Source organism: Tachypleus tridentatus, chromosome 3 (genome assembly GCF_004210375.1).
Source record: "Tachypleus tridentatus isolate NWPU-2018 chromosome 3, ASM421037v1, whole genome shotgun sequence".
Taxonomy (NCBI): Eukaryota; Metazoa; Arthropoda; class Merostomata; order Xiphosura; family Limulidae; genus Tachypleus; species Tachypleus tridentatus.
The window spans coordinates 15,044,293-15,066,087 of NC_134827.1; the positions used below are offsets into that span (position 1 = coordinate 15,044,293).

Below are 21,795 nucleotides of genomic sequence, written 5' to 3' on the forward strand. Positions count from 1 at the left end.
GTGTTACATTGTGCTATTGTATTAGTACAATTTACTTCCATATTTAAGAAAAAGTTGAGTTCATTTATGATTTTGTTTAGAGAGAGAAACGAGAGGCTATAGCTTCTGTAGTTTCTCGCTCAGTTACATTAATATAATTTTTTTAACTGCATTCTTTATTAGGTCCCCTAGAATGTTTACGAGGAGATGAATGTATTCGTATAATGGTATTTTTTCATACTACAACCGCCATATCTAATGTTGAACACACGTTTCGCTCAGTATTAGAGTTCATCAGGCGAGCTGGGAAACGACAAGCACAGCAGTACACAGCATTGTTCATTACATATGCCATTTGTTAGAATGTTGTGAACGTCTTTTGCTGACGCTGACTGATCATAGACATTTATAACTGTCTTAAATAATATTTCTTACAAGTATCAGAATGGCCTGTTTCATCACGTGCTATGCCCTTACTGCCAACGATATATTCGACTGTAAAACTAATATTTCACAAGTTTCAGCCAGTTAGGAGTATCAGGTCAGTCATAAACCTTCAGGTCAGTCATAAACCGCTAAGGTAACAATACGAAACAATATCTATATTAAAAGTACTGAGAAAAAAAACAACAACAGAATTAAATACATTAAAATTTCTAACTTGTACTGTTAAGGAAAGTACAATTAAATAAAGAGCAGAGTATACTGACATAACATAAGCCTCAAGTACTGACAGAGATTTGATGTTTGTTGAACAACGTAAGACTTTATTATACTCAAGTACGGTCAGAGGTTTGATGTTAGTTGAAGAACGTAACACTAGGTGCTAGATAGACTCTAACACTGACAGAGATTTGATGCTTGTTGAACAATGTAGCAGGCCGTGTATAAGCAAAACGTTCACCACCAACCCCGTGAAAACGTCCTTTGACCAATAAAAACCCATTAAACGACTACTTGTTGGCCTGATGATAGGATAGTACAAATGGAAAACAATCAGTATGCTCTAATAAGGTTGAATGTTCATTCCTGGGTATATGAACTAGCTGTTGTGGCTGTATTTGGGTGTTAAACTAGCTATGGTGGCTCTGTCTGGGTATATGAACTAACTGCGGTGGCTCTATCTGGATATATGAAATAGTTGTTGTGGCTGTATTTGGGTAACAAATATTAATCAACAAACCCGCCCTCCACCAGTGGCACAGCGGCATGACTATGGATTTACAACACTGGAAACCAGGTTTCGATACCTATCGTAAGCAGAGAACAGATAGCCCATTGTGTACTTTTGCGCATAACTTCAAACAAGTCAACAAATCAAACTGACAGATTTGTCACAGTTTCTATGATCAAATAGATGTTTTGGTGAGTAACCAGGGTTTATTGCGGATCAAGGGTTTGAAACCATTTTGATCTCTAACTCCCCTTTGTAATTAACTTGTATCTATGCTCGTCCCCTTCTAGTCTTAAAAGGTGTGTACCGTGAACAACTGTAGTAGAAAGTGTAATCAACCATCGTTATTTTACTATTATTTACGTTCTAACAAACAGCTAGAATATATAATAGTCCACATTATATAGTTCTGGATATATGAACTAACTGTGGTGGTTGTATCTGAGTACATGAACAAACTGTGGTGGCTGTATCTGAGTACATGAACTAACTGTGGTGGCTGTATCTGAGTACATGAACTAACTGTGGTGGTTGTATCTGAGTACATGAACTAACTGTGGTGGTTGTATCTGAGTATCTGAACTTACTGTGGTGGCTGTATCACGAATGAGGAGGTCAATTTAGTAAGAAAGACCGTTTTTGTTTTCGATCATTATCATCACCACTTAGCATGACTATAAGAAACGGGAGTAAGATATCGTATTTTTGAAAACGTATTGGTGGAAGATTCGAAAGAAAGTGTGTGTGAATTTGTTTCTGTATATATTATGGGAAGAACAACTCATATAATAAGGATTTTTAACAAGAGTAAAAGATAAAAACCTCACTTAAGAGGGGAAAAGAAGTTTAGAGCTGCTGGCGAGAACCTTGGTATCGACATGATTCTGCTGCATGAACTTTAACTGGTTACAGTTACATTAACCGTCAAACAAACCAGTTCCGCAAGTAACTCATTACCGTGAGCACTTTACAATACATCAGTTAAAACATATTGTTTGTGTCTTCATATTTAGTATGAATAAGTGTTCAGTTTTTCGAGATCAACTCAGCAACAGCAAGAACTGAAGAAGTCAACCCTGAAAACATTTCGAGCACTTACGGTAAGACTAGTTTTGGTAGCTTGAATACCACTTCGTTTCCACTTAAAATAACCCACTTCGTAATTTATATGAAAAATGACCCCTCACAAAATAAAACAAATTTCTTCCTCTGGTTCCTGGTCATTATTTAGAAGGTTCTTCACAACATTCTAACTCAGATATTAAAAGCCCAAACAGATTATATTAAAATACTTTTACACAGTCAGGCTGCATGGTAGACTCGAACTATATCAGACAAGAGCTAAACACGGAACTAGTGACTAAATCGGTGATAAGTGAAAATCCTTAAAATTCATAAACTACAAAGAACCAAGATGCAACGAAACACTTACAAATACAATAATTAGAAGGCAGACCAATGTTCTATAGAAACATGTAGTATGCTCCCCAAAAAAAAGACGCTTCATTGTACTTATAAATCATTGTTTGTCAACTTATTATATCAGCATAATGCGCTCTGAACTTAATTATTCACAAATAGAAACACGGATAATAAAAGGGGTCGATTTTGACAAGTTTATCCTTATCATCTTTCAGGACATTGCAGTAGTCTGAACCAAAACATCTAAACCAAAACACTGCCAAACGCAGTGTCAATATGCCTCTTAAACAGATAATTTATACATAAAGTGAACCAAATGCCTATCGACACTTCGATTTCGCCAAGGAAGTAATCAGAAGTAAACCTGAAAAAGGAATAATCACCATCGAAAGACTAGCAAGAAAGAGCGTACGCAGAGGATGTAGTTTATTTACTCGTAAATTTGTCCAAAAGATTTGGAGCTAGCATAGCGAGATCAACCTTGACATGTTGCCTCGATGGGAGTAATCATTATCTATAGGCGTAGCCCCTCTACTAAAGAAACCATGGCATTACAGGCTGTTCTCGAACACACGACAAAGTTAATTGTTGCACTTGTAACGAAAATCACTGTGCGAAAAGATATCGCGAATATGTCTAAGTACAAAATACACAACACTAAATCGATATAAACACACCGCTTACACAATAATAATCATCTTAGGTAAGGCTATATACATAAGTCACAAATAAAAGAGGTACAGGCAAATAGCATACAACCAGTAAACACAGTTGCCAAGCTTCCCATTACAACCAGTAAACACAGTTGCCAAGCCTCCCATTACAACCAGTAAACACAGTTGCCAAGCCTCCCATTACAACCAGTAAACACAGTTGCCAAGCCTCCCATTACAACCAGTAAACACAGTTGTCCAACCCTTCAATTGTTAGATAAAAATCGGAAGTGAAACAATTATGGTTTATGGTTAAATGTAAGCTTTCTAGCAATAATTTCCTTGACAAACACTATTACAGTAATATAATTAACAACTGAAATAGGGAGCGTCATAACAGTAGAGAAGCAAGTTCAGACAAATTGCATGTATTATATTTCAAGCGTATAACTATAGATTCCTGACAAAATAAAAATAAGAGCGAAAATAGTCTACATTGTTTTTTCAAGCTACCAAACCTTATTTTGACTATATATCTACAGTACTTATCGACTTTAATACGTATCCTAACTCTGGTGCTAATATTGATGAATTTGTTTGTTTTTAATTTTGCGCAAAGTTACACGAGGATCTATCTGCACTAGCTTTCCTAACATTAGCAGTGAAGGCGGCTAGTCCTCACCGTCCACCACCAACTCTTGGACTACTTTTTACCAACGAATAGTTGGATTGATCGTCACATTATAACGCCCCAACGGCTGAAAGGGCGAGCATATTTGGTGCGACGGCGATTCAAACCCGCGACCCTCAGATTACGAGTCGAATGTTTTAACCACATGACCATGCCGGGCCTAGTAAAAGTCAAAAAAGAAAATTCCTCGTTTAAACGAAGCTTTGAGGCGTAGGAAATTATTATTCCACTAATATGACGAACGATGTACATAACAATATATATGACATAGGAACTAAAGAAACTCACTGACAGTTCGTTATATCGACATTTCATACGGTTATTATCGATGTGGTTTTAGGAAAGCAAGGAAGAATAAACAAATAATAAAAAAATTAATTTGCGTATGTGTGTGTTTTTCTTATAGCAAGGCCACATCGGGCTATCTGCTGAGCCTACCGAGGGGAATCGAACCCCTGATTTTAGCGTTGTAAATCCGTAGAATTACCGCTGTACTAGCGGGGGGCAAAATTTAAATACCTCTATTAATATCTGTTGTTTTGATTGTGTTCGTAGAACTCTTAACCCCTCTCTAACGGTGGCTACAAATATGTATATTTAAAAATAAAACGTCTCGCATATCATTCGTTTGGCAATATCTTTATTCAAAAAGCAACCATATAAGATTTGAAAAACATTCTTAGAGCAAATCAATGAACAATGGGACTTGGATTGAGATTCTAAACCCAATATCATCTATAAGCACATTTGAAACCGTTTTCAAATTTTCCAGGCCCGGCGTGGCAAGGTGGGTTAAGGCGTTCGACTCGTAACCTGAGGGTCACGGGTTCGAATCCTCGTCGCACCAAACATGCTCGCCCTTTCAGCCGTGGGAGAGTTATAATGTAACGGTCAATTCCACTATTCGTTGGTAAAAGAGTAGCCTAAGAGTTGGCAGTGGGTGGTGATGACTAGCTGCCTTCCCTCTTGTCTTACACTGCTAAATTAGGGACGGCTAGCGCATGTAGCTCTCGTGTAGCTTTGCGCGAAATTTAAAAAAAAACAACAAATTTCCCAAATAAACTATGTCTCGGTACTTGTTTATGCAAACCTCGGTGCTTTATCAGGATAAGCAAAACATTGATTGGTTAGGCGTGCTAAAAATGTCTATTAGCCAGCATTCTACCATTAATCTTGGCTCCATAATATATTCACGAACAAAAAAGTTTAAAAATATTACACAACTACACGTTGTCTTTATTAACGTTAGTATAAAATAAAAATAAAAATAAATTCGAAAAGTCTGGCTGAAGAATGTGTGATAGTTAGCGTGCCGGATTGTGAATCTGAGTGTCCGTGTTTCGCGTCCTGCTACTGCAAAATCACGCTTCTCAGTTTGAAGCCGTGTGTGCGAAATAAGAGTGACAGTCATATTCCACTGTTATTTGAAGTAGCTCAGAAGGTTGCGATGGTTACTGATTATTATCTGCTTTTCCTGTGATCTATCAGTTGATAATAGGAACGACTAACTTTGTGTTTATTTCAAACAAACAATCATCGAAATGTTCTCAGGCGGTATCGTTACTTTAAACAGCTAACACTAAAGTGGTAAGTCGAAGGATTTACAATGCTAAAGGCAAGGGTTCGATTCTTCTTGGTGGACTCACCAGATAGCCCGATGTGGCTGTGCTATAAGAAAACAAAGAAACAAGGTAACACTAAATTGTTAATTTATACTAAAATTCGTAAATATACCTAAAGCGATTTTTTTTCGGTTTGTTTTCAATTTTACTCAAAAATAATGTAGAACTATCTTGCTTTGTCTCTAATTTTCAAATGATAGGCTACAGAAAAAAACAGTCAATAAGACCCACCGCCAACTTTGGGCTATTCCTCCTATCAGACCTTACAGTGAGGTTTAACCGTCACTCTTATAACACACCCCTAAGTGCAAAATGCTATTATATTTTGTGAGTTTGTGTGGTAACAGGGTATGAACAACGAATTCTTAGATCCACTGTGCCAAGTTTGGAATGTCGAAAACGATGATGTAATGTCAGTTTACAAACGTTTTGATTCACGAGCACTTTGGTTATGATTAACTATTCACTTTAATGATCAAGTACGCTTGCTAAAGTCGTATTTATGCCCTGACAAATAGAATAAAATATTTTTTATGTAAAATGTGTTGTTTAGAGAAAGAGCCAATGCCCAAATCATCACACGATTCCCTTGACCTGCTGAAGTACGTCGATTTTTGTTTGTTTGTTTGTTTTACCATTTACTCTCGTAATTTCCTTTGATCTAAATAAACAGAAAAAAATAACTTGCTATCTTTTTGTTATTGTTTAACCATCTTTTTTTTAGTATACAAAGTTGGTTATGTCGACTACCTTTCATTAAATAGCTTAGAACCGTATCTTTGTTGTAGAATATTTGCGCAAAGCTAAGCAAATGTTATATGCGCTACCCGTCTCTAATTTTGCACTGAAAGTGAACGGAAAACAACTAGTCAACAGCACGCGATGGCAACTCATGGGCTGCGCTTATCTGACGGAGTAAGTGGGATTTGATAGACATCTTTACAAAGCCCCCAAAAACCCCAAAGTGTGATTTTTTTATATCGTCTTTTTTATTTTTTCAGTAACAGGACACGAATCTCCATTATCCTGCACGCTAACATTTAAGCCATGTTCAACCCTAATTACCTTAGAAAAATAAATGTATTTTAGCAACATCATGGCTTATTTAGCCTTGGCAGGACAAGTGTAACCACGTCTCTGTTTAGTAGGTATGAGATGTTTACAAAAATGATTAAAATTCTGGTTATATACAACATCCCTACGTATCCAGATGTTTAATATACATTGTCATATGCTGGAAACATTAACATTGCCACGAGAACCTGACAACTTCAGTAGATTCACTTGACAATCACACTATCAGGGGAGTATCCTTCGAATTTTTTCAAGTTTCTTTTCTTGTAAAAGTCACTGACTATCTTTTTCAACAAGGCTGCCGCATATACATCATTGTCAGATTTAATCAGCGATCTAGCTTTACTTGACAGTGGAACGAAGACGTGAAGGTAAGTTAATGTCAAACAATGCTTTCTATATTTTTAGTTATTATAAGACACTGTGTTGACTTCTTATAGAGATATGGACGTTTGATTATCAATCCATCATCTCGTAAAATGTCACTATATCCGTAGCTATACGCGCAAGGTTTATTGACAGTTTATGATCAATACATTGGGGAACCATTTCAATGTCAGAAGTTAACATCTAATTTAACCTAATCACGTTACGTAATTACTCCATGTTAGATACAGTCTGTTGTTTCGCTCAGAAAATATGAGAATGGTGCTTTGAGCCTTTCAAGATTAGATCATTAACGCTGTTAAACAACAATATAATTGCGTGTATGTTGTTGTTGTTTGTTAAATTTATTGAAAAGCAACTCCAGGTACTAGCTGTCCGTAATTTTGAAGTGATAGACCAGATAATAACAACTAGTCAACACCATTCACCACCAACCTTTGGGCTACACTAATCGAATGGTTGGATCTGATGGTTAGATCACACGGGTCCCAGTGCATTAGTATAACTAGTTAAAACTCATATCTGAAGTTAATTTTAATGTTCTGTATATTTATATTCATGATAAAGGAAATCTCCTATTGTGGCAAAACCTTATGTTCTATCTCGTGTGTTTCTAAACAGCTCATTGGAATTATTATATATTATATTAATTACTATAACAACAATGTCGTTCAGTATCAGTAGTTTCTGTTATTTGTCTTATTTAAACCACATCTGTTGAACGTATGCCACTGATATATTTTGTGAATTTAAATAGAAAGAAGCACAGAAATAAAAGCAAAACCATTCTCGTTTAATTTTGATTCCAAGAGTAATAATAATTGTAAATATTCTTTATCCATTGAAAGTCTTCTATAATGTGTTTCAAAGTAATCATTGTTCTTCCACTGTATCCTATAATATGTTTCAAACTAATCATTGTTCCTTCACTGTATTCTCTAACATGTTTCAAAGCAATCATTGTTCCTCCACCTTATCCTATAATATGTTTCAAAGTAATCATTGTTCCTTCACTGTATCCTAAAATATGTTTCAAAGTAATCATTGTTCCTTCACTGTATCCTAAAATATGTTTCAAAGTAATCATTGTTCTTCCAGTGTATCCTATAATATGTTTCAAAGTAATCAGAGTTCCTCCACTGTATCCTATAATATGTTTCAAAGTAATCATAGTTCCTCCACTCTGTCCAATAACACGTTTCAAAGTAATCATTGTTCCCCCACTGTATCCTATAATGTTTCAAAGTAATCATTGTTCCTCCACTCTATCCAATAACACGTTTCAAAGTAACCATAGTTCCTCCACTCTATCCAATAACACGTTTCAAAGTAATCATAGTTCTTCCACTCTATCCAATAACACGTTTCAAAGTAATTATAGTTCTTCCACTCTATCCAATAACATGTTTCAAAGTAATCATTGTTCCTCCACTGTATCCTATAATATGTTTCAAAGTAATCATTGTTCCTCCACTATATCCTATAATGTTTCAAAGTAATCACTGTTCCTCCACTCTATCCAATAACACGTTTCAAAGTAATCATAGTTCTTTCACTCTATCCAATAACACGTTTCAAAGTAATTATAGTTCTTCCACTCTATCCAATAACATGTTTCAATGTAATCATTGTTCCTCCACTGTATCCTATAACATGTTTCAAAGTAATCATTGTTCCTCCACTCTCTCCTATAATTTGCTTCAAAGTAATCATTGTTCCTCCACTGTATCCTATAATTTGCTTCAAAGTAATCATTGTTTCTCCAATGTATCCTATAATATGTTTCAAAGTAATCATAGTTCTTCCACTTTATCCAATAACACGTTTCAATTTAATCATAGTTATTCCACTCTATCCAATAACATGTTTCAAAATAATCATTGTTCCTCCACTGTATCCTATATGTTTCAAAGTAATCATTGTTCCTCCACTGTATCCTATATGTTTCAAAGTAATCATTGTTCCTCCACTGTATCCTATATGTTTCAAAGTAATCATTGTTCCTCCACTCTATCCAATAACACGTTTCAAAGTAATCATTGTTCCTCTACTCTATCCAATAACACGTTTCAAAATAATCATTGTTATTCCACTCTATCCAATAACACGTTTCAAAATAATCATAGTTCTTCCACTCTATCCAATAACACGTTTTAAAGTAATTATAGTTCTTCCACTCTATCCAATAACATGTTTCAAAGTAATCATAGTTCTTCCACTCTATCCAATAACAAGTTTCAAAGTAATCATAGTTCTTTCACTCTATCCAATAACACGTTTCAAAGTAATCATAGTTCTTCCACTCTATCCAATAACACGTTTCAAAGTAATTATAGTTCTTCCACTCTATCCAATAACATGTTTCAAAGTAATCATTGTTCCTCCACTGTATCCTATAATATGTTTCAAAGTAATCATTGTTCCTCCACTGTATCCTATAATATGTTTCAAAGTAATCACTGTTCCTCCACTCTATCCAATAACACGTTTCAAAGTAATCATAGTTCCTCCACTCTATCCTATATGTTTCAAAGTAATCATTGTTCCTCCACTCTATCCAATAACACGTTTCAAAGTAATCATTGTTCCTCCACTCTATCCAATAACACGTTTCAAAGTAATCATTGTTCCTCTACTCTATCCAATAATACGTTTCAAAATAATCATTGTTATTCCACTCTATCCAATAACACGTTTCAAAGTAATTATAGTTCTTCCACTCTATCCAATAACATGTTTCAAAGTAATCATTGTTCCTCCACTCTATCCAATAACACGTTTCAAAGTAATCATAGATCTTCCACTCTATCCAATAACACGTTTCAAAGTAATCATTGTTCCTCCACTGTATCCTATAATTTGCTTCAAAGTAATCATTGTTCCTCCACTGTATCCTATAATTTGCTTCAAAGTAATCATTGTTCCTCCACTCTCTCCTATAATATGCTTAAAAGTAATCATTGTTTCTCCACTGTATCCTATATGTTTCACAGTAATCATAGTTCTTCCACTCTATCCAATAACATGTTTCAAAGTAATCATTGTTCCTCCACTCTCTCCTATAATTTGCTTCAAAGTAATCATTGTTCTTCCACTGTATCCTATAATATGTTTCAAAGCAATCATTGTTCCTCCACTCTCTCCTATATTATGTTTCAAAGCAATCATTGTTCCTCCACTCTCTCCTATATTATGTTTCAATGTAATTATTATTCCTCCACTCTCTCCTATAATATGCTTCAATGTAATCATTGTTCGTCTGAAGTCTTCTACACTATGTTTCAACGTAATCATTGTTCATCTGCAGTCTCCTATACTATGTTTTAAAGAAATAATTGTTCCTCCACAGTATCCTATAATATGATTCAATGTAATCATTGTTCGTCTGAAGTCTCCTCTACTATGTTTCAAACAAACCATTGTTCCTTCAAGGTATCCTATAAGTTAGGATGCGATAAATAAGACAGCTAGAAGATGACAATGTTCTTTCCCAGTTCCATCATGTTCACATATGACAGATAAACAGAAGAGTAAGACATGAAAAAGAATATATTACATTAGGAGTGACGATTTTTTCATCAAAATATACACTGGAAGGTGTATGAAATAATTTGCTTATATTATCTTTAAATCTTATCGGATAACTGGAATTGAAACGAACGTTATCCACGAACTACGAAACCCTTCACGAAAGTCGCTAAACACTTTGGATTTCCCAATGTATCAACGGAAAGTTCACGGATTTATAACTCTAGAATATATTGTTCGGTTCCATGGTGGTGTACAGAGCGTAAATAGGCTATTGTGTAGCTTTGCGCTAAAATAGAAACGAACAAACAAACGAATACCCTATAGATTAAAAATAAAATCAGAGACTGTTGAATTTCCGTGTAAACATCTTTTCTAATACTCTAGAATTGAAAATCATATCCTCCAAGGGAGCGGTTCTGGGAGAGTGCAGAGGTTTTTGATCTTCTTTGTGGAAGCCTTCTAAAGAGCTCCAAAATTCCTTTGGTTTAAAATATGTCTCCTCCCCCCAAACAAGTTATTGTGATCCATCACCGATCCTTAATCTGTGAGCCTCACTAGAAAATTACTTGAGTAGTGTGATAAAAAAAAAGTCATGTAAAGAATGATGAGCTTCAGCCCCTGGAACGCCCTGGAAAAAACTAGCGCCCTCTACACACTGCAGAAACTTCCTATAAATCCTTTAAAGAACATGTTATGTTAATACAACTGTTAGGCCCAGCATGGCTAGATGGTTAAGGCACTCGACTTGTAATCCGAGGGTCGCGGGTTCGAATCCCGACACACCAAACATGCTCCCCCTTTCAGCCGTGGGAACGTTATAATGTGATGGTCAATCCCACTATTCGTTGGTAAAAGAATAGCCCAAGAGTTGGCGATGGGTGGTGATGACTAGCTGCCTTCTCTCTAGTCTTACACTGCTAAATTAGGGACGGCTAGCGCAGATAGCCCTCGTATAGTTTTGCGCGAAATTCAAAACAAACCAAACACAACTGTTGAAGGTTAATGTATAAGTTAACATGTTAAGTTATTAAAGCTTCATAATTTCACATTGTTTTAGTTTCATTGTTAGTGTTCAACAAAGCTGTGCAAAACAAATTATAATCAAAATGTGTACGTTTATATGCAGGTCAGTTTTCATTTCTTTTATCTGGTTCCCGCTAGGTTAGAAATGACCTAAGGGTCATTGATAAGAGCGACTTCACTCGGTAAATCTCCTTTTTAGGGTGTGTGCGTTTGCTTATTGCAAAGCCACATCGGGCTCTCTGCTGAGTCCAGTGATTGGAATCTAACCCGTGATTTTAGCGTTGTAAATCTATAGACTTACCGCTGTACCAGCAGGGGCCTTTTTAAGGGGAGATAGTTAAGTCTATTAGCTTTGATTAACTTGTTTGTTGCGTATGCATACATTTACCATTTTAATTCAAAAAACGTTGTTTCCTTCTAACGATAGAGGTGGCGGGAAGCGAGGTTATTAAAATATTTTGAATTTAAATCATATGCTATTTCATATATTATTGCAAGAAGTTTTAATTCATACAACAACACAAGACTGAAAATATGAATTTTTCGTGATTTAATCACATAAAAATGTCATGTGTTTTAGCAACTTTTAACAGTTAATTAAGAGAAAATCCGTTAGAATACTCGATTATAAAAAAAAATACATAAGTTTCAGGTTCGATCTCTTGGTTCACGGAATGCATTGAAACTCCCAAAGTGTTAGTTTGGTCTTGACGTTTTCCCATGCAATGTTTCTTTTCTCTAAAACCACTCCCTTTTAGGCAGTGATTTGTATTACTTGTAATGGTTTTGAAGATCTTCGTGATATATAGGACACTGCCCACTTTTTATTTCGTATGAATTTCATTGATTGGTTTGTTGGTTTGGCGATTTATGGCACAAAGCAACTAGGCTATCTGCGCCTCATTGATTTAATCTTGATCATTAATATTTCTTAGAACGTTAGTCATTGAATGATTTAAAACAATGAAAGTGGTTAGAATGAAAGATATTCTTCTTACTGTTCCCATTGCTTCGTAGTTTTGTTTTCCGTTTTTATCCATTAGATTCAAATGTTTTTGAAACCGCTTCTCCTTGTAAACGTTAACTTCAGTCTCCCGGTGGAACAGTGATAAGTCTACGGATTTATAACGGTTAGATAAGACACAGCAGATAGTCCGGTGTAGCTATACTATGAAAATTACACACGCATACGCACACTAACTTCAAAAAGAACCCCATCGTAAGCGTATCCATAACGTTTTCATTTCATGCAAATATCATACCTTCCAACCTTGATATTAGGGTAAGCAACACTTTCGGTCATTTTTCCCAGTATAACACTGGAAACAGATCTTCTGTTGGTAAATTACTTTGTAAAAGGGAATGAACTTTCACCAACATCTTGATACAAACTTGGGGAAGAACGCACTGTCAAAGATGATTTCTCTGTAAGAGGAAAAACCGGTAAAAGCAACAGTTGTATTTTTTAAAGCTCTAATACTCAACAGTCGTTGAAAGGCTGTCTTAATAATATTTCGCCTTATTCGTCGGTTACTATGGTGACCAAACCGACAACTCATTTATTTGTGTGACGATCGACTTTCGATTTTAGGGTTATCGTTTTTGAGTATTACGTTTTTCAGTAAATTTTACCCTTGTTTTGCATTGCTTTTTATTTGCTAAAAAATAATTAAATATTCATTAAAATACCTTCTTCAAGCTTTTGATCGACAGAGTGAAATCCATACAGATAAAAATACTTGTCCCGTCCCTTTTGGCGTTTTTGTTTCTTGAACATTTCTCTGTTTGTACTTCTTCGCTTCTATCTATACATACACACACGCTTACATAACTTGTTCTTCTCTGTGCGTTGCTATGCTACTCAACAAAACATCATTATTGTTCTATAGCCTGATTCGTGTCTGAAGTTATAATTTGCATTAATCGATGTTTTCTTTAAGACTTAAAAGCAGCTTGTATTAATCACCGCTCTCTAACAGTGGGCAAGAAGACACTTGGTGTAAGATCTGGAAATAAATCAAGGTGCTTGCCATGCATTCGAATTAGTCAGAGATTGATAAGTTGGATAAGATCAACTTGCATCAGCGTGTGGTGAAAAGACAGAAGCGACCAAAGTGATAAAACTTATATTATGTATTCACGGCTTTTTTGTGTGTGTTTACGTATTTGGCTTAGGAGAGAGGAGCACTTCAACACGTTGAAATTAGAATAATCTCTCACTACACAGGCCTGCGAATTTAAGGTTCATAAAAGTTGTTTTAGTCTTAATAACGGATTTTCGTAATTCAGGCAGATTTCGAAAATAAAATTATTTTTGTTTACTACGTCGTAAGAAAATTTTAAAAATCGGGAAGAAAAAGAAAACTCCCACTTACAACAAATCTACCATATATATATATATAGCAGGGCCATTTACAGAACTACTTGTTACCGTAGCGACGAACAATGTCGAAGAGAAAATAATAATGTTAAAGTGCACAGCTACTAGTAGTGTGTTTCTTGCGAATTATAGGCCCAACAGTAGCACAGCGTACGTCCGCGAACCTACAACGCTAGAAATCGGGTTTCGATACTCGTGGTAGGCAGACCACATATAGCTCATTGTGTAGCTTTGTGTTTAACTTCAAAACAAGCAAACCTGTGGGATCTATAACGATCGATAAGACTCTCACGTTGCAGTTGGTCTAAAGAAATCTATAGCTAGTGGTTGTCAACATTTTAAGCATAACGAAATGTGATTCGATCTCAGTGAAAATGATTCACTTAACTCTCAATTTGTAAGTACGTACTAATCGATATTCACCCATACGAATAGGCCTTAATTATGTTTTTGTTTTTCTTCTAGCAAAGCCACATCGGGCTATCAGCTAACCCCACCGAAGGGAATCGAACCCCTGATTTTAGCATTGTAAATCCATAGACTTACCGCTGAACTAGTGGGGAACTCTTAATCATATGTTCGTCTAAAAAAAAAATTACAACATTTTATTGAACTTTATGTTTAATCTAAAATTTATTATTCACTTTCGATTAGCCCATAACTTTCACCGGCAGAAAAGTTTACTTTTTCTTATCAAACTAGTTTTTGTGTACTAAAAAAGAGACACTTCGTTTCAGTCATTGGTAAACTTGTACATAGTGGTTTAGGTAAATGAAAAAAATATGGAACCTAAATTATTTTCCTCTTCTTATAATTTAATCTGACAACTTAAAAAAACATACTCTTATAGCAGTAATTAAAGACGTCATGAACATTTCAGTAACGTACATTTATAACATAATGTTTTGGGATAACATGGGACATATTGCCCCATTTCGGCTGTTCCACACTTTAAACTACCTTAAAAAAACTTAAAGCTAACCCTTATCATTCATACATTTATGAAGCTATTTCTTAAATTCGTTTAAATGTACTACCTCTACAACGCAAGTCACTCCAAAGGACAATCACTCTGTTAGAAAAATAAAACTGTCTTAGCTGAAGATGACTCCTACCCTGCCAAAATATATAGTTGTATCTCCTAGTACCACCATTCTCATTGTTAAATATAAAAAATATAATGCACCAACACCATCAATTCCCTTTACAATCTTAAATATCCCGATTAGATCCCCCTAACTTTTTTCAAGAGAAAACAATTTGAGAGGCTCCAGCTTCTCCTCATATGACAACCCTTCCATCCTAGACATCATACTAGTAACCCTTCTCTGAACCCTTTCCAAAAATTTGACATCTTTCCTAAGATAAGGAGCCCAAGCCTGAACACAGTATTCCAAATGTGGACTAACTAGTGACCTGTACAATGAAATTATAACCTATTTAGTTTTGTATTCAATATTTCTGTAGATACAAGCTAGAATCCCATTTGCCTTACCACAAGCAACAACACACTGCTTTAATGGTTTTAGAAACTGTTTGGCTATTACACCAAGATCCCTTTCTGTTATGGCATTATTAAGGTTATTTCAATCTAAATTCTAATTCTAATTCAAATTACGATAACCCACATGCATTATCATACATTTATTATAGTTAAATCCCATCTGCCATTTATTTGCCTAACTCAATAAAAGATCCTCTTCACAGTTAGCAATGCCCATGATTTTAATACCAATTGCAAATTTAAGTAATTATTTGACTATTCCTTCATCTATGTCAGTGAAGTTAATCAAAAGACCACTGTCCTAAATCTGAGCCCTGAGGTACTCCACTTATGATTTTAATTCAGTTTGATGAATTCCATTTGTAACAACCGTCTGCTTTCTTTTGTCAAGCTACTCTTCTATCCAATTTCCTAACTTATCCTCCACACCCATAGAGATATTTTTACAAGCCTTTCATGTAGTATTTCATCAAATACTTTACCCTCATCTATATAAGCAGTCACATTTTCATTTTAACTGTTCAATAAAATTCTAAACTTTGTTAAATGATTTTTTCAAAGCATCTTTTAACAGACTTCCCAGAACTTTTCTCACAACTAGTGTAAGACTAATGGGTCTATAATTAACGAGAAAATTTTTATCACTTCTCTTGAAAAGAGGAGTTACATTAGTTAACTTCCAGTCCTCTAATAACTGCCCATTATTCAAGGAAAAAAAAAAATAGTAGTAAGTAGCTCACATATCCAACCTTTAACCTCATTCAAAATCCTTGGGGAGGCTTATTCTTTTTTAAACTTCTTAATTTTTTTCTTAACCAGATCTGAATTAATGCAACCGTCTTTTTTCATTTCATTTACATTTATCAACTGCTCAAGATACGGAATATTTCATAAGCCTTCGTTGATAAAATCCTAAGAAAAAACAAAATTTAATAATCCAGCCATCAGATACTAACATTTATTTATCATCCCTCAAGAATCCTACCCAAATTCTAAGTATTTGTTTATCTTTAATGTATTTAAAGAAATCCTTACTGTTGATTTTTACATTTTAAGTCAACTTTTCTTCATACATTCTTTCTGATGTTCTAATTTCCTGTTTCACCAACTTTCTCAATATTCTATACTCATATAAGTTTCCTTTCAAACCAGTCAATTTAAATTTATAAAATTTATGATGATTTTCTTTAATTTTATCTCTCAAACTCTTTGTGAGCCAACCTGGTTTTTATTTGCATCTTTTTCTATATATATAGAATATGTTTGCCTTCAATATTTAAAAATTTTCCTCATCCAATCACTGTCTCCAAATAATCCAGCTGCCTAATTGACAACAGATAATTATTCTTGCATCCCTTCAAATATTTTTTAATATGTGACCAAAATATCATTATTCTTTATCTCCATATTCAGCAACACATTGAATCTAATAGAGGAAATAATCACTTGCACTCAGATTTTCCACAATTAATATCCTTTCGATCATTTCTACATTTGAAGTTTAATGTAAATTAGCATTGTTTCTAATAGATTCCTTGATTAACTGGTGAAGAAACCCATCCTGAACAATCTCCAAAAAACATTCTCCTTCATGGTTTTACTCTAGCATTTTCTAACCTATATGCCTGAAATTAAAATTACTCGTAATTATGACCTCGTTAACAGCTGAAATCTTAACTTCATTGTAAAGTTTTTCAGTAATTTTATCAATATCATGTGGTAGTCTGTCACAAATTGTCACTAAAAGCCTTCTTTATATTTACAAATAGAAATCCAATGATACAATTTTTTTACCATTATTCTTAACATTCTTAACTTCAACATAATGTAACTTATACATTTCATGCACAGCCACTCCTCCCCGCTCTTTAATACTGTGGCCTTCACCATTGGCAATTACTAGTTTAAGACTTTCCTTAGAGTTGAGTTAATAACCTTAGCAAATAAGTCTGCCCATACCATATTTGAAGGTAAAATGAAACTTGGTAGGTACTTTGGTTTGAAAATCTAAACAACACTAAATGGTTTGACAGATTATTATGGATGCTTAGAAACAGTAGTTCCTCTTCACCCTACACGCGGCATTGTGGTTTAGACAATATGCGAGAAGGCGTTAATCTGATACTTTGGATTTTAGTTAATCCCAAATAACTCCTTTCTTCCAATAAACCAATCCCACAAGTCTAACCAGCCTATATCCTCATCCTTACATGCAAACCCAAGCCTAGTATTTAGCCCTAGTGATCTACTTATAACTTCATTCCCACAGTTAATTATGGTCATTATCCCTCACAGAATTATGGTTCTTTTCTTTAAATGTCATTATCAGAACTTCGTACTTAATAATAAGAACTACCTTTCCTTACATCATTATCCCTTATATGCACAAAAGAAACTGCATCTCTACTAGTCAGTACCCTTTGTTATATCTCCTGCTCTGTCAGTTATATGCTCCACTTGTATCACTGGGTAACATAATCTGATTTTTATCCCACTGTTCTCCCAACATATATTATATAGCCACATACTTTGTCAAGGAATCACCTATAACCACAACCACCTTATCATCCAGATCCTTCCCTGAGCCTTTTAGTTTTCCTTTCATCCAACAGTTCTTTATCTGTAGAAGCCAAGAACTGAAATTTGTTGCTTAACAGAATTAGGTCATTATAACTAAATTCACTACTTTTTATTCTAATAGTATTCTTTCTAACTTCTTAAAGTCATTGTAAGCTGATGTATTCATTGCATGTAAAAGGTTAAGCTCCTCCTGAAATCCTGCTGACATTTACCACAGTATAAACTTCTATTCATCTGTTGCTCTACTTTGATTAGGATAACCTCCAACTTCTCCTCCAACTTACAAACTCTACACAAAAATTGCACATCTTCATTACTAGCTTCATTGAAAGTAGACATTACATACCAGTCCCGAGTTCCCAAATAAAACCCACTCATTGCACCCATTACACTGTGAACGCTTAACACCTAAACCAGTCTTAACCTACATATTTATCCTTATAGCTTAAAAGTAATTAATGAATACCAAATGCTAATAACTTTCGTTTACACTGTTGCTGTTAAGCTTAACGTTTAAGAACCAATAATATTATATTTATCCCTGCTTTGTTTTCACACTAACACTTATATTTAATTATAAAAAAAGTATAAAAAGAACTTAATGATTTATTAAAACAATGTTTGTAACGCTAATAATAAAATGTATTTAACCCGATTCCTAACCTATGTGTAACTTATAACAGTATAAGCTGAATTTAAAACAGCAAGAGACGATAAATTAGTTTCTGGATTGTATTTGTTTAATAAAACAATGTATCTATCCTGTTTTATGATTTTTCAGTAAACTGAAATATACCTGAGCCTACATCATCGTTATAACTACTAAGCCTATTTTAGTGTAGTAGTCAAAACTACACTACTGAACTCTAAGTTAAAACTTTTACGGTCTCTTTTTTTTTTCAAAATTATTATACCTAATTTTTATTGTTTTATTTAATCCAAACTGTTATAAACTATAATATAAATATTAAATAACTTTTAGAAATCTGTAACAACTTAACTTTTCACCGTCCTGCCTCTTCAGTTGCACCCTCAATATATTAACAAATAGACTGCACCAATAACAAAGACATTTATGGATTTGATTTTATTTCATTTTATATAGAAAAAATAATGCTATTTCTATTGACACTACTAGAGGACACTAGTTCTATCAAGTAGTATTCACATTATACGATTCCTGTTTGCACTTACACATCAAATTCCAAAACTTAAGTAAAAATCAATTCTTATTTTATTTCAACAACGCTTAAAGAAAAATATTTTATAATTGATATCTATTTTAAGTAATGTATTGTTTAACATTTAGTTAGTGTAATTCACAAAACATCCGATTCATTCACTTTTGTTTTTGGAATGTTTCTACCCATCTCAGTGTACAAATATATCATAGAGAAGGTAGACTATATGTATGGCTAGCCAAGATATTGAATAGGCATAACATAAATATACACGCTAAAAATCAACGACGACAGAGAATTTGACTTTAAAAGATGATTGCCACTCACTTTCATTTATTTATTTACTTAACAAGTCAAAGCACAAGGAAAGAAATCGTCGCTAAGATATCAAACCAGAAAATTACCAACCAACCAAATTGTTCATCTTCCTTCCTTCTTCTTGTTTTAGTCGAGATAACTCTACAACCACTTTATCACTAACACCAGTTTAAACTTAAGTACATTGTATGTATGTGTTTCTTGGCAGTGCACGATGTCATCTATTAGTCGTAATAACTAATAGTAATTTTTAAAAAATCAAAGTTCTAGTGTAAACGATGTTATTAATACTCTTTGAAGCTAGTTTTTCACAGAAATATGGGGTACCTTTAACAGGAATTACCAAACAATAATGGATGAGTATTAGTTGATTCTAAGATGACACTCAATTCTTTGAAACTATAACAATCGGTGTCTTTAGGAAGCCAGCTGTTATACTTTTATGAAGTGAATGAGTAAAAAAAAAATGATTACGCATAATACATATTTATAGAATACATTTAATTTCAGTCAGGGGGGATAAATGTCACAAAACAGGGAATGAAAACATTTTGTAAATGTAAAATGACGTAGGAATTGTAGTACCAAAAAGAATGCATACAATAATAACATAGAAAGGATACATCTATACGTAGACAATCTCTGTATGACTTTTAATGTTAAAATTTAATATTATACTGTAAAATGCACACTTGATTTTAATATTACTACAGTTGGAAGTTATATATTCCTAACTGTTGGTAAGTAGTTTGTTTAGTCATGTTAAGGTAGGCATCATTGTAGCGTAACTAAGAACCTAGGAGTTATGTACAAGGAAAACTAAGTTGAATCAGACATGTCTTGATCATTGTTGACTATTACAGACCCTCACTACGAGATTGGTCTAATTGACCGACACTGTAACAGCTTTGTACTCGTGGATTTTAGAGATTAACATTAAATTTTCATAGCGAAAGTCATGTAAGGATAATTTATATGTAGCTATATCATCCATATATTTTTGGTTGTATTCTTCTTGGCGTTGCTATCCCTACATCATTTTACATTTACAAAGTGTTTTTATTATTACTTGTTTTTATCTGCTAGGAAACTATAATCCCTTGTTGATATAAGGATCTATGTCTTGTCTTTCACGTGATTTTCCTCATTCGTAGATGTCTGATTACTACGGCCCTTCATTTCCATCCTTTTATAGTGTCACAAAATGCTGTTTAAATAATTGTTAAATAGACCTAACTTTGAAACTAGATAAAGCCAACAGCTAAAAACGATTGAATGAAAACAAATTCTAATCTATACACGTCAGTACTGAGTGAAAAAGAGTGGTTTCAACAGCAACTTGTGGTTTGTCAACATAGTTGCTATCTGGAAGTTTCGACAGGGTGAACGAAAACGAGGTTTAAAAAGTAGCAAACCACAAAGGTGTGACTTTATATAGTTTCCTTTGATGTTTTTTTAGTTTCTGAAATTGTTTTTGTGTCAAATTATAACTGTTTGAAATCTTCAGTTGTTTTGGGTTTTGGTTTTTTTCATGATAAGTTTTATCGAGGTTTACGAGTACAGTAAAAGGCGTAAACTATTCAGTTAAATTTTCCCGTTACTATTCTTAGTTCCCTGGTGTTACAGTGGTACGTTTATGAGAATACAGTGCTAAGCTCCGGGGTTCAATTCCCCGTGATATGCACGAGACCACGTTTAGACTCCTTTCTCTTCAGAAAAGTGTACGAAACTTTGAGGGTAAAACTCGAGCAGAATTAACGATTTGTACAAATCATCTGAACATGTGTAAACTGGGAGAAGACCTCAGTATCTGAAACACAACCACAACAGGATAAGGCGAAACTGGAGATTAGGAAAGAACATTCCAAGATAGGTATCATTCAAGGAGAAGACAGGAAATAGACGAATACCCAATGACAGAGTAGAAATCAATAGCTTGAATATAACAACCTATATGGCAAAAAGACTAAAACATGACTTGTATTTTAGTGGAATTATGTAAGACAGTGGTTCCCAACCTTTTTTATGCCCCGCACCCCTAAAAAATTTTAATATGTTCTCGCACCCCTCACAGTAATTATTTGTTTAACAATAAAGGTGAAGGTGGCCAAAACAAATGTTATCTCGCACCCCCTGGAACGCTATCTCGCACCTCTGGTTGAGAACCACTGATGTAAGATATCAGCACTATATTTTCTAAAAAGAAGTTATACTTTAACCGTGTACATAGTTTGCAAAATAGAGACAATACCTAATATGAAACGCTTTCGTCTAGA

The 21,795-nt window shown here is 34.3% G+C and overlaps 1 protein-coding gene across 3 annotated transcripts in view; it reads left to right on the forward strand.

The window, feature by feature from the left end:
* The first annotated feature begins 837 nt into the window (after positions 1 to 837).
* The window catches only part of LOC143246405 (putative chitinase 10), a 39,916-nt gene continuing 18,958 nt past the window's right edge, over positions 838 to 21,795 (forward strand). Inside the window, exon 1 of one of the 3 annotated variants that reach the window (XM_076493054.1) lies at positions 838 to 2,253. The gene's annotated coding sequence lies outside the window, so the exon portion shown is untranslated. Of the gene's footprint in view, positions 2,254 to 6,272; positions 6,987 to 21,795 lie in introns of those variants that run through there. The other 2 variants (XM_076493053.1, XM_076493051.1) reach the window with 2 other exon arrangements.